This window comes from Pyrus communis, chromosome 12 (genome assembly GCF_963583255.1).
Source record: "Pyrus communis chromosome 12, drPyrComm1.1, whole genome shotgun sequence".
Classification (NCBI taxonomy): domain Eukaryota; kingdom Viridiplantae; phylum Streptophyta; class Magnoliopsida; order Rosales; family Rosaceae; genus Pyrus; species Pyrus communis.
The window spans coordinates 12,306,974-12,318,782 of record NC_084814.1 but is presented as its reverse complement, the minus strand read 5'-3'; positions in this window follow the sequence as shown (position 1 = coordinate 12,318,782).

Sequence of the window (11,809 nt, the reverse complement as noted above, 5' to 3'; positions counted from 1 at the left end):
GAAATGGATCTGAAAGAGAGTCGGAAAGTTAATGATTGATCTAGGTGACTGGAGATGACGAGGAGTCTGTCAGGAGTGGTCATTGAGCATGACGAGGACAAGAAAGAGAGGATAGTCTTAGCTAGTCCCATGGTTATTGGGGGGGTCTCGCTAAGACCTCTTAGTGAAGGGTTTTGTCTATGCTAGTCCCCTTTAGTCTCATTAATGTTAGTCCCAGCATGGAACAAACACAGTATTGGACTAATAGCTAGTCTAGTCCAGTCCAGTCCGACTTAGTGAGGGCAAACAAACGCCCCCCAAGTTTCTAGGAAAGTTTGTACTTCCAGGTAGTTGCGGAGTGGGGATTCGATGGGCTTGGGCTGAAAGGCCTACTAAAGATTTACAGTGGCGCCAAGTACAAATTAAATCCTTGGGCCATTTTTTTTGTTTTGTCGAAAAGGATTATTTCAAACCCTTAACCTAGTTTAATTCTAACCAATTTTCTCATGAGTAATTTTATTCTTACCACAATTTTATACCGCATTTCTTTACCATCTTAGGTGGCAAATAAGTTGGACAAGCTACATCATTTAATTTCAATCTTTTTTATTAATTAAAATACTTAAATAATCTTAGGTGGAAGAATGAGACTCCTTCTATACCACAATCATCATTTAATTAACAATCTTTTTATTAATTATTGATTAACATTTTGATTAAATGCTAATTAATTTAGATGATGTGGCTGTCCAACTCATCTGCCATCTCAGATGACACACTCCAACCGAAATCAAGGCGTGTTGGCCGTCACGCGAGGGTGACGTAGCCATGTGCATAGTGCGGAAGCAATATTGATATAGAGAAATACGAATAAATAAAAAGCAAGTTACCAGCAATACTAGCTAAGAAAAGGTGCTAGTGCGAGATTAAGTGTGAAATACACAACCAGAGCATAAGTAGCCTAAGTGCAGTCCAGCAGGACAAATACTAATTATACAACACCAAAAGGTGACCATACAATGGTGATAATCTGTCAAAGCTGCCGTGGATTCCTCGCAAGCCACCAAAAAGCACTTTTAACTAGAACCTGGAAGGGCGCAAAACAAAAAGTGTGAGTGGGCAAAAACAAAGCTTTTCAAAATCATTACATTTCTCAAAAGTTCTAACCCCTCGCCGAAAAACCTGTATAATTTCCCAGAAAATAGAATATATACATATATCGAAACCATACTCAAATTAGCAAAATCCACATATATGCCATGTCAAATATCTCAGCATAAAAAATATGTAAGTCAGGTGATATAACTCAATGCAAATGATATGTCAGCCGGAGTCATTTAACGTGACCTGTACGGCTGAATCTAGAGCTCATCCATCTAGCCGGAGTCACCTAACGTGGCCTGTACGGCTCAAATCCACATCTCAACAAATATACCTGCACATGATTCGGAACCATCTAAAGTGGTCTGTACGACAGGACTGGAGGTAAATAAATATGCTCAAGTGCTACGATCACGTGAAGACTGTGCGAATAATCGCGGGTCACGTACGAGTCGGAACCACCTATAGTGGTTTGTATGACAGGATTGTGCACCTAACTTGGATCCAAGATGAGCATATAGTGCGGGAGGTGAACATCACGTGAAGGATTGTGCCCTAACTCTGGGCGGGAGCACTAACACCGGGGTGCAGGTTTATGAGCTCTCAACACATCTCGCATAATCATCAATTTACATAAACAATCTACAACTCACCTGGTACTTACCTGAGCGTCCACCGCGTCAAATCACAATATGCACATATCAAACAAATTCATAGTCTAAGCATAAATCAATAGGCATGGCATTTCAAACATAAATTCATTTAAATTGATTTTCTGGGAAAAATCTCAAGTATATAGGTATATACGGAAAACTAAAAGCCCACTCACTAGTATGTGGAAGGGTCGTAGCCTCCAAGCCTCAATTGATTGCGTTCGTCCTGAGGATAGATCTCACCTATATACGAAACAACTATATAAACATTAATTTAAAGCACTTAAACAAAACTAGCTAATAACTTCTCAAATATTGCTCAAATTGGGTGTTTGAATATACCAACGTGATCTACTCAACACCACAAACATTCCCATATTTTTAGAAAAAATTTCCAACCATCCACGCGCCGCCACGTGCCTGGCACACGTAGACACGTGCTTGGCACACGTATGGAAACCCTAACGGCGCTAGGGAATATTTCGTCCAAAAATAGAATATACCGTTATATATACCTGACACCTTTAGTAACGCCGTTGGTATGATTATATTCTTCGTCTTCTCCGGTGATCCTCGTCGGAGCCACCGCCGACCACCGTCTGCATCGCCAGAAACTGAAAAACTTAGAACTTCAATATCTTCTTCATTTCTCAACCAAATTCCATGAAATTTGTACCAAAATGAAGCTTACAATGAGAAGAACATAATCATACCACTTTGGGGACCTAAAACAATGGAAAGTCACTTGAAAAACCTTCGATATTCTTGCCAAACCTGCAACTCGCTAAACCTGGGCTTCCTAACGTCCAAATCACTTCAAAATTACTCCTTAAGCTTCATGAAGATGTGTTCAGGCTTCCTAGCAGCTCAAAACTCCCTGAAAACTTCACGATCACAATTGCATGAACAATATCCAAATCGGGAATTCTTGGTTCCAAAGGTTTCCAAGGTTTTCACGTCCAACCACCACCACCACCAATTAACTCCTAAGCTTGCAAGGAGTCCAAAAACACCATTCATGACCTCGATCCGTGATGTTTGGAAGGTTTTTTAGGGTTGTCCGTACAGGTTGTACGGAAATGGCAAGAAAATCCGAGAGAGGGAGGAGAGAGGGGGTACACGGGAGTGTGGTATGGTTGTGTGTGATGTCCAGCTGAGTCACCAACCAAAAACAAGTAAAAATAATACCTAAATCTAAGTTACTAATTGGTTCCAAAATATTAGGGACTTAACATAAATGGTCCACATCCAAAGTAAAACCACACGACACCACAAACGTTCAAGGGTACTTTAGTAATTTCACGCCATCGATACAAATATTTCGGGACGGGTTGTCACATCAGATGGTAAAGAAATGTGGCATAAAATTGTGGTAAGAATAGCATTATTGTTTTTGCATACTGTGACATCCCACATCGCCCAAGAGAGTGATCCTTAAATGTATATTCTCATCCCTACCTAGCACGAGGCCTTTTGGGAGCTCACTGGTTTCGGGTTCCGTAGGAACTCTGAAGTTAAACGAGAAGGGGGCTAGAGCAATCCCATGATGGGTGACCCACTGGGAAGTTGCTCGTGAGTTCCCAAAAACAAAACCGTGAGGGCGTGGTCGGGGCCCAAAGCGGACAATATCGTGCTACGGTGGAGTCGGGCCGGGATGTGACAAATTGGTATCAGAGCCTAACCCTGGCTATGTGTGTGCCGACGAGGACATCGGGCCCATAAGGGGGGTGGATTGTGACATCCCACATCGCCCAAGGGAATGATCCTTAAATGTATATTCTCATCACTACCTAGCACGAGGCCTTAAATGTATATTCTCATCCTTACCTAGCACGAGACCTTTTGGGAGCTCACTGGCTTCGGGTTCCGTTGGAACTCCGAAGTTAAGCGAGTAGCGCGCGAGAGCAATTCCATGATGGGTGACCCACTGGGAAGTTGCTCGTGAGTTCCCAAAAACAAAACTGTGAGGGCGTGGTCGGGGCCCAAAGCGGACAATATCATGCTTCGGTGGTGGAGCGGGCCCGGGAAGTGATCTGCCCTGGGCCGGGATGTGACAATTGGTATCAAAGCATAACCCTGGCTGCGTGTATACCGATGAGGACGTTGGGCCCGTAAGGGTGGTGGATTGTGACATCCCACATCGCCCAAGGGAGTGATCCTTAAATGTATATTCCCATCCCTACCTAGCACGAGGCCTTTTGGGAGCTCATTGGCTTCGGGTTCCGTTGGAACTCCGAAGTTAAGCAAGTAGCGCGCAAGAGCAATCCCATGATGGGTGACCCGCTAGGAAGTTGCTCGTAAGTTCCCAAAAACAAAACCGTGAGGGCGTGGTCGGGGCCCAAAGCGGACAATATCGTGCTACGGTGGTGGAGCGGGCCCTGGAAGTGATCCGCCTCGGGCCGAGATGTGACACATACACTCTTTCCATTTGAGCAAACTTTAATGGGTTTAGTATTAGGCCATCTCTGAATAAAATGTTAAATTATAAGAGTCAAATTACAATTAATGATTGATGTGGTAATTTAAAGTTTTATATCAAATTTTGCACTTCTTCAACCGAATTGTCAAATGTTATTTTCATATTTAAATAGAGTTTTAAATGGTCGTAACTATTAAAAAAATGATGAAACAAAATTTTTATTAGTTCAAATGTTAGTGGAATAAGGGACCCACCATTAAAATGAATTAAAAATAAATTTGAAATTTATGTCAAATTTGACTCCTAATTATAAAACCTTCAAATCCAGTCAGCAAATAACACTTCAATTGGATAGACTTTCGATGTCAAATATGTACAATGACATTCCACTTAGGATTTTGACATCTCCTTTGGATATACTCTTAGACTGTTAGACATCTTGCATCCTTGAAATGTGTGAAGTTATAAATCGGAAAATGAAAAAAATATTAGATTAACTAGTCGCCATAATTCCATTCAAATTTTTAGTTTCCAAGTATATGATTATGGATTTTAATGTGAATTTCATACTTTTTAACTCTATTTGTTTTACTAAACGAATGAGAAGTCATATATCAGAATAGTCCCAAACTTCCAGTATCCATATGTCAGTAACCCAAGAAATTAGAATAATTCCACCTATTCCAACATAATAAACTTGTGAGACAACTTTTTTCAGAAGTTAAGGGTGAGTGCTAATTGCGTTATAGTGCATCAAGCACACTATTGGAAAAGGTTCTCATGCAAGTCCAAATTTGACCAAATTTCACTCATGATTCGCCTACCATGTAAATTTAACAAAGAGAAGGGGCATTTACCAATATTTATGTCAAAAAATCGCCACAATGATTCGCATTTTGATCACAATGATTATAGAACCCCTGACGAATATGGATGAGCAATGGAATCGCGTGAGGATCCTAAGAGTTTATTGAATATTTTACGGTTAGTTTTTTTTGAATACTATTTTATATTCAATTTTAATAAAAAATTCAAAATGATTACTTGTCACAAAATGACTGATGATTGGATAGAATGAACTGATCCTTAATATCTTCACAAAAAGAATTTAGAAAGAATCTTTTGGATCGGGATAAAATTCTATTCGGATAAAGATTATTAGATGGTTGTACGATCCAACGATGATGACATTGACTGCCCGAGCAACTCACTTGACATAACATCCAAATATATTCCTTTCGAGGAATCAAATCATGAAGATTAACAGTAGTGTTGTGTTATGACTGATATATCTCATCTGCAATCTTCTCACTGAGCTTGCTCGATCGCTTGGCAGTGCTAATCATTTTTTGGCGCAAAAATCGATGACCAAATATTTTGAGCAGACGACAAACGCAAAGAAAAAGAGGTCGAACAGAGACCCTCTCAGTAACTGTGCAATCAAAGCTCGGGGATCAATGATTTTGGATCATTAAAATTTGATTCAACGACTAAAAATATAAGATACTTTTAAAAGTTGTAATAATTCTAACCTTTAAATTAAATTTTAATGGTCTCAATTCTATGTTTGCACAGATCCGAAGAGGATCTGTGTTCAAAGAGGTCGACTTTATTTACCATGTTAGAGTCCACGCACCAAATCATTTGCACACATCACCATCGCCATCGATCACCACCTTCAACACAGACAGAGAGAGAGAGGGGGAGAGAGAGAGAGAGAGAGAGAGAGGACAGTTAACTGATCCAATGGTGGCTGGTGGGGGCCGATCATCATTCGTCACCACCACAATGTGGTGCTTTGGCTCATCACGTTTTGCAATCTGAGGACAGTTAACTGATCCAATGGTGGCTGGTGGGGGCCGATCATCATTCGTCACCACCACAATGTGGTGCTTTGGTTCATCACATTATGCAATCTTGATACGTATTAACTTTTTGTACATTCTGCCATTCAATTGATTTTAGGAAACTTTAACGAAAAGTTCTTCATATTGTTTACTTTAATAAAAAATTATATTTTTACACTAAAAAGTCAATTATGGTAGTATTCACTTTACCCTTTACTTTATCCTTATCGTTAAAACTCAAAATTTTCAAGTTCTTTTCATTAGTTTTCCTTTGATTTTACCCTAAAGATGGAGTTATACATTGTTGATGTTGCAAAACATCGATCAAATATCAAGTATTGACAATTAATATTCGCACCATAAGTATTGACAAATATCCACAATGTTGCTACTGGAAGCTCTTGGTAGCCATAAATTAATTATTTATGAAGTTACATAAGTTTAAAAAGAGAACATTGCTCTTTTACTGTAGATAATTACCCATATCAAACAGTCTTTTTGGAATGCCGCAACACAATTATACGGAAGACTTGTTGCAACAGTTAGATACAGTCATGACTGTATGAGGGAGAGACTTGTAAAAACTCTTGTACATATGAAATTTTATTATGAAACATTGAAACATGAAAGGACAGCCGCAAAGTAAGGTGGCAACTATGATTAATCTAGTCATGCTCACGCTTCATCTTCTTTCTTAACCATTCCTTTTCTGCATATATATCAATTATGTAGCATACTTTCAACTCATCATCGAATGAAATAATGAGTTCGGAAAAGCGAAAGTAAGATCATGCTTTTTCTGATGATTTTTAACTTCATCATCATCAGCCGACTTCTTTTTTTCAAAAACTAATAATTCTTGCTTCTTTTCTTCTTTCAACAATGCTGTTATGTTATGCTTTTTATCTTTGAATAGTTGATCATGGACAATCATGGACAAGATTTTTGAATAGTTGAATAGTTGTTCATGTTCAAGCATTGCACCGTGACAAACTAAATGCTAGGGCTGCAAAGTGTGTCTTCATGGGATATTCATCCACCCAAAAATATTACAAATGCTTTTATCCTATTACTAACAAGATTTTTGTGTCTAGGGATGTAAAATTTGAGGAAATTGTTCCCTATTTCTCAGAGGAGGCTGCTCACTCCCAAGAAGGGGAGCTAATGTGTGATTTATTTCCCTTGCCTGCGTGCATTGATCACTTAGTGTACTTGGATTCTGAAGCCACTAACAATCATGGACAAGAAGAGATCATGAGTGACACTACTCATGTGTTTTCTCAACCTAAAAACATGGAGGACGGTACTGAGTCTTCTCAAGATTAAACACGAAGAGGTTCCCACTTTACCTCCTAGAAGGCGTAATCCTGTGCGTGCTCGACAACCTCCAACAAGGCTCCGAGACTAGTCACATTTGCTTCCAAACACCCTATCACTGAGGTGCTGAATTATAGTCGTGTCCGCCCCAATCATGCCACATTCTTGGCTGAAATCTCCTATCACATTAAACCACGAACCTTTCAAAAGGCTCAACAAATTCCTGAGTGGAGAATTGCGATGAATGATGAACTCCATGCCTTGGAGAACAATCAAACATAAAGCATTGTGAAGTTACCACTAGGGAAGAAGGTTGTTGGGAATAGATAGGTCTATAAGATAAAGTTCAAGGCTGATGGATCAATTGAACGTCACCAGGCCAGATTGGTTGCACATGGTTTTACTTAAACGTTTGGACTAGACTACAAGGAGACATTTGCTTCAGTAGCCAAAATGAACTTTGTTAGGGTTATTCTTTTAATGGCTATGAATTGTGGTTGGCCATTGTGTCAAATGGATGTAAAAAATGCGTTCCTTCATAGGGATTTACAAGAAGAAGTATATATGCAACTTCCACCAGGTTCTTCTCAAGGAAAAAATGGTATGGTGTGTCGATTGCACAAAGCAATATATGGTTTGAAACAATCTCCACGTGCATGGTATGCCAAGTTGAGTTTAGTGTTGGAAGGTGCTGGATTTGTTTGAAGTAATGCAGACTCATCCTTGTTCACTCATAAAGGATCATCTAGTATATTGGTGGTTCTCATCCATGTGGACGATCTCATCATCACAAGTGAAAATGATGTTGAAATTAAAGCTCTTAAGAAATCTCTCAATCACACCTTTGCCATTAAGGACCTGGGGAGACTAAAATATTTCCTTGGCATTGAAATGGCAACATCTCAAAAAGGTTTGTTTATAAATCAGCGCAAATATGCTGTGGATCTTCTCACTGAGGCTAAATTACTCGATTGCAAGAATGCTATCACTCCCCTTGATAGCAAGTTAAAGCTTGATATGGATGGAGAACCTCTCACCAATGTGAGTCATTACCAAAGGTTAGTTAGAAAGCTTATATGCCTTACCATAACCAGACCTGATATCACCTATGTTGTGAGCCTAGTTAGTCAATTCATGCATGAACCATCTGTGAAACATCTTCTCATTGTAGAAAAGAATTCTACACTACCTAAAAGGCTTTATTCATAGAGGTATTCTTATGAACAACAACCACTCCACTCAGATCAGTGGTTACACCGATGCAGATTGGGCCAGGAATATAATTGATAGGAAGTCTACCACTAGCTATTGTACGTTTGTTGGAGGAAATCTCGTCACATGGAAAAGCAAAAAACAACAAGTTATTGCACGTTCTAGTGTAGATGTTGAGTATTGTGCAAGGGCATCGATAGCATTGAGTTAATTTGGCTCGAAGGGTTACTTTCAAACTTGGGATTCTCTAGGTCAACTCTAACATCACTCAAGTGTGACAATCAAGCAACCATATATATCGTTGCTAACCCAGTGTTCCATGAAAAGACTAAACACATTGAGGTGGACTGTCACTACATTAGGGCACAAGTTTAATCCCAAGTTATTCAAACCATATATACTCGTAGTCATGATCAACTAGCTGATGTGTTCACAAAAGCATTGCCTTCAGCTCATTTTCAACGTCTCCTTGGTAAGCTTGGCTCGATCAATCTTCACGATCCAGCTTGAGGGTGAGTATTGGATGATATGGGCTAAGATATAGAGTGACTGATACCCATGTTGTCTGTTTTTAGCTTTCCTCTTTCCATGGGATTCATCAATATGCCTAATCCCTTAATTTGAGAAAGATTGATAGCTAGTTGACTTGTTGATAGTTGTCTGCTAGTGGTTTGCTACACTCCCTTAATTTAAGGAGTGACAGCTTTAGGGTTTACCCAGTTAGTAGAGTTTGTCAAGGACTTGTAACCATCTCCGTCATTTTATATATACCCTTTTGTACATTCATTCAATCTATGAAACATACATTTAAATCAACTTAAAATTTCCACTCTTGCTGGACTTATGTAATAATGCACACACTCATCCATATTTGTGAACTTCCGGATAAACTATTAAAAATGTAATTCTCAACAATTATGTGATATATTACCAATGATACTGATTTGTGTGCTATCTGATAGGAGCATATTTATGCGACTTAAATGGCTTGTTCTCGTACATTTACGTTATGTTTCTTTAGTTATTTTAGTTCTTTATGCTTCTTTTGTGTGTTTTCAGGTTCTAAGGGCAAAGTATGCAAAATGATGCCTTTTGGAGCAAATTAGAGATTGGAATGGATATCATATGCTTGGAGCCAAAAGGATGGACGAAATTGAAGACTTGAAGTAGGAAAGTTAAATCCTAAAAAGACCTCATGTTTGAGCATCATTGAAAACTCCTACGCATTTTAGAACACAAAAACAACATTCCTAGCAACCTTAGGACATTGTCGTGTGTTTCCTTGTGTCTCCCTTCCTTGCCATGCAAGGAAGGGCTTTGTTCCCTATTTTAAATACTTAAACACTACCACTTATCATTCACCACATATCATTCACCACTTATCATATCATACATTCATTTATCACTTATCATAATCATTCACTTATCACTTAACATATCATACACTTATCACTTATCACTCATAATCATCTACACATTTCAACCATTTAAACACATGTACTTCACCTACAACATCCACCTACTTCACCTACAAATGACATAGCCATATGTTCCCTCCACTACTCCTATAAATACCCTTGCATTCATTCATTCACTCCCCACTCCATCTCTCCATTTCTCACACCACAACTAACACAAACACTTCCCCTTAGAATCCAAAACTGTGAGTCCCCCTTCCACCATTCCTCATCCATTTCCATAATTCCCCAAACCTCACCTTAGACCTTGTGCTACAACAACGAGGAAGATAAGAGGGCCTAAACGTTCATACAATTCAAGTTTGAGTTGTTGGAATGTTTAGGTGTTTCTTTGATTTCAAAGTTTAAATTCAATTCTCTTTGTTTTGTACGTATGAGGAATGGAAGAGAAGAATGCCTAAACGTTCATACAATTCAAGTTTGAGTTGTTGGAATGTTTAGGTGTTTCTTTGATTTCAAAGTAATGAGGAACTAATCCCCCTTTAGCTAGGGGGTGATTCGAAACTATGTTTATATTTGCAATATGAATTGATTACTTTTGGTTGGAATTTCATAAGTTGTGGATTCAATTCGTTTAACTGTTTGATTGATAACGTATTTATGTATGTTCATTGAGATTGCAAGCTTAATTTTCATGCATGAATATGACGCTAGAATATAAGTGAGTTTCACCTAATCGTTATGAACTTATATTCACAAGTAGTGGAGGTTGCTTATAAACAATCGCGTTAAACGAATTCTTGGCATAAGTTTCATGCGTATTCCATAGTAACGAATGCCTCGTCAACACTTCTAATTTTCATTGAACTTAATGATCTTTGTTGAATGTCTCTATCATGCGTATTCCATAGTTAGGGACTTTGATTAAGAATAATTTGGTTGTAATGCGTATTCCATTCAATCCAATGAATTTAGGGAAATCTGAAAGTTAATTTAAGCGGACCTAATTAACTTGGAGCATTGAGTTTCACAACTTATCGAAAGACCAACTGAGAATCAATCTTGTATGCAAGTGTAACATGTGTGAAGAAGAACCCCTTGGCTATTCCATCATCCATATTTTCATCACATTTATATTTACGTTTTGCCTTTAATTACAATTTGTGCAATTTAGCTAATTTCGTCAAATCAAACCCCCCCCTTTACTTTCTTGTTCTTTAGTGCTTAGAATCTGTTTAGTTTATGTTTTAAAAGTATTTTTTTTATTTTTGGTTTGTCTTAGTGTTTTAAACTTTAATTTTGCATTCTTTGAGTCTAGTTTAGTGTTTTATATTGTTTTTACGTTTTTACGTCAGTTTCCAAGAGATTAACAATCCCTCCTAATCCCCGGTCCAGAACGATCCCTACTTGCACCTATACTACAATTTGACAAAAAGAGGGTTTAATTTGTGCGCTTATAATACTTTTAAAACATAAACTAAACAGATTCTAAGCACTAAAGAACAAGAAAGTAAAGGGGGGGTTTGATTTGACGAAATTAGCTAAATTGCACAAATTGTAATTAAAGGCAAAACGTAAATATAAATGTGATGAAAATATGGATGATGGAATAGCCAAGGGGTTCTTCTTCACACATGTTACACTTGCATACAAGATTGATTCTCAGTTGGTCTTTCGATAAGTTGTGAAACTCAATGCTCCAAGTTAATTAGGTCCGCTTAAATTAACTTTCAGATTTCCCTAAATTCATTGGATTGAATGGAATACGCATTACAACCAAATTATTCTTAATCAAAGTCCCTAACTATGGAATACGCATGATAGAGACATTCAACAAAGATCATTAAGTTCAATGAAAATTAG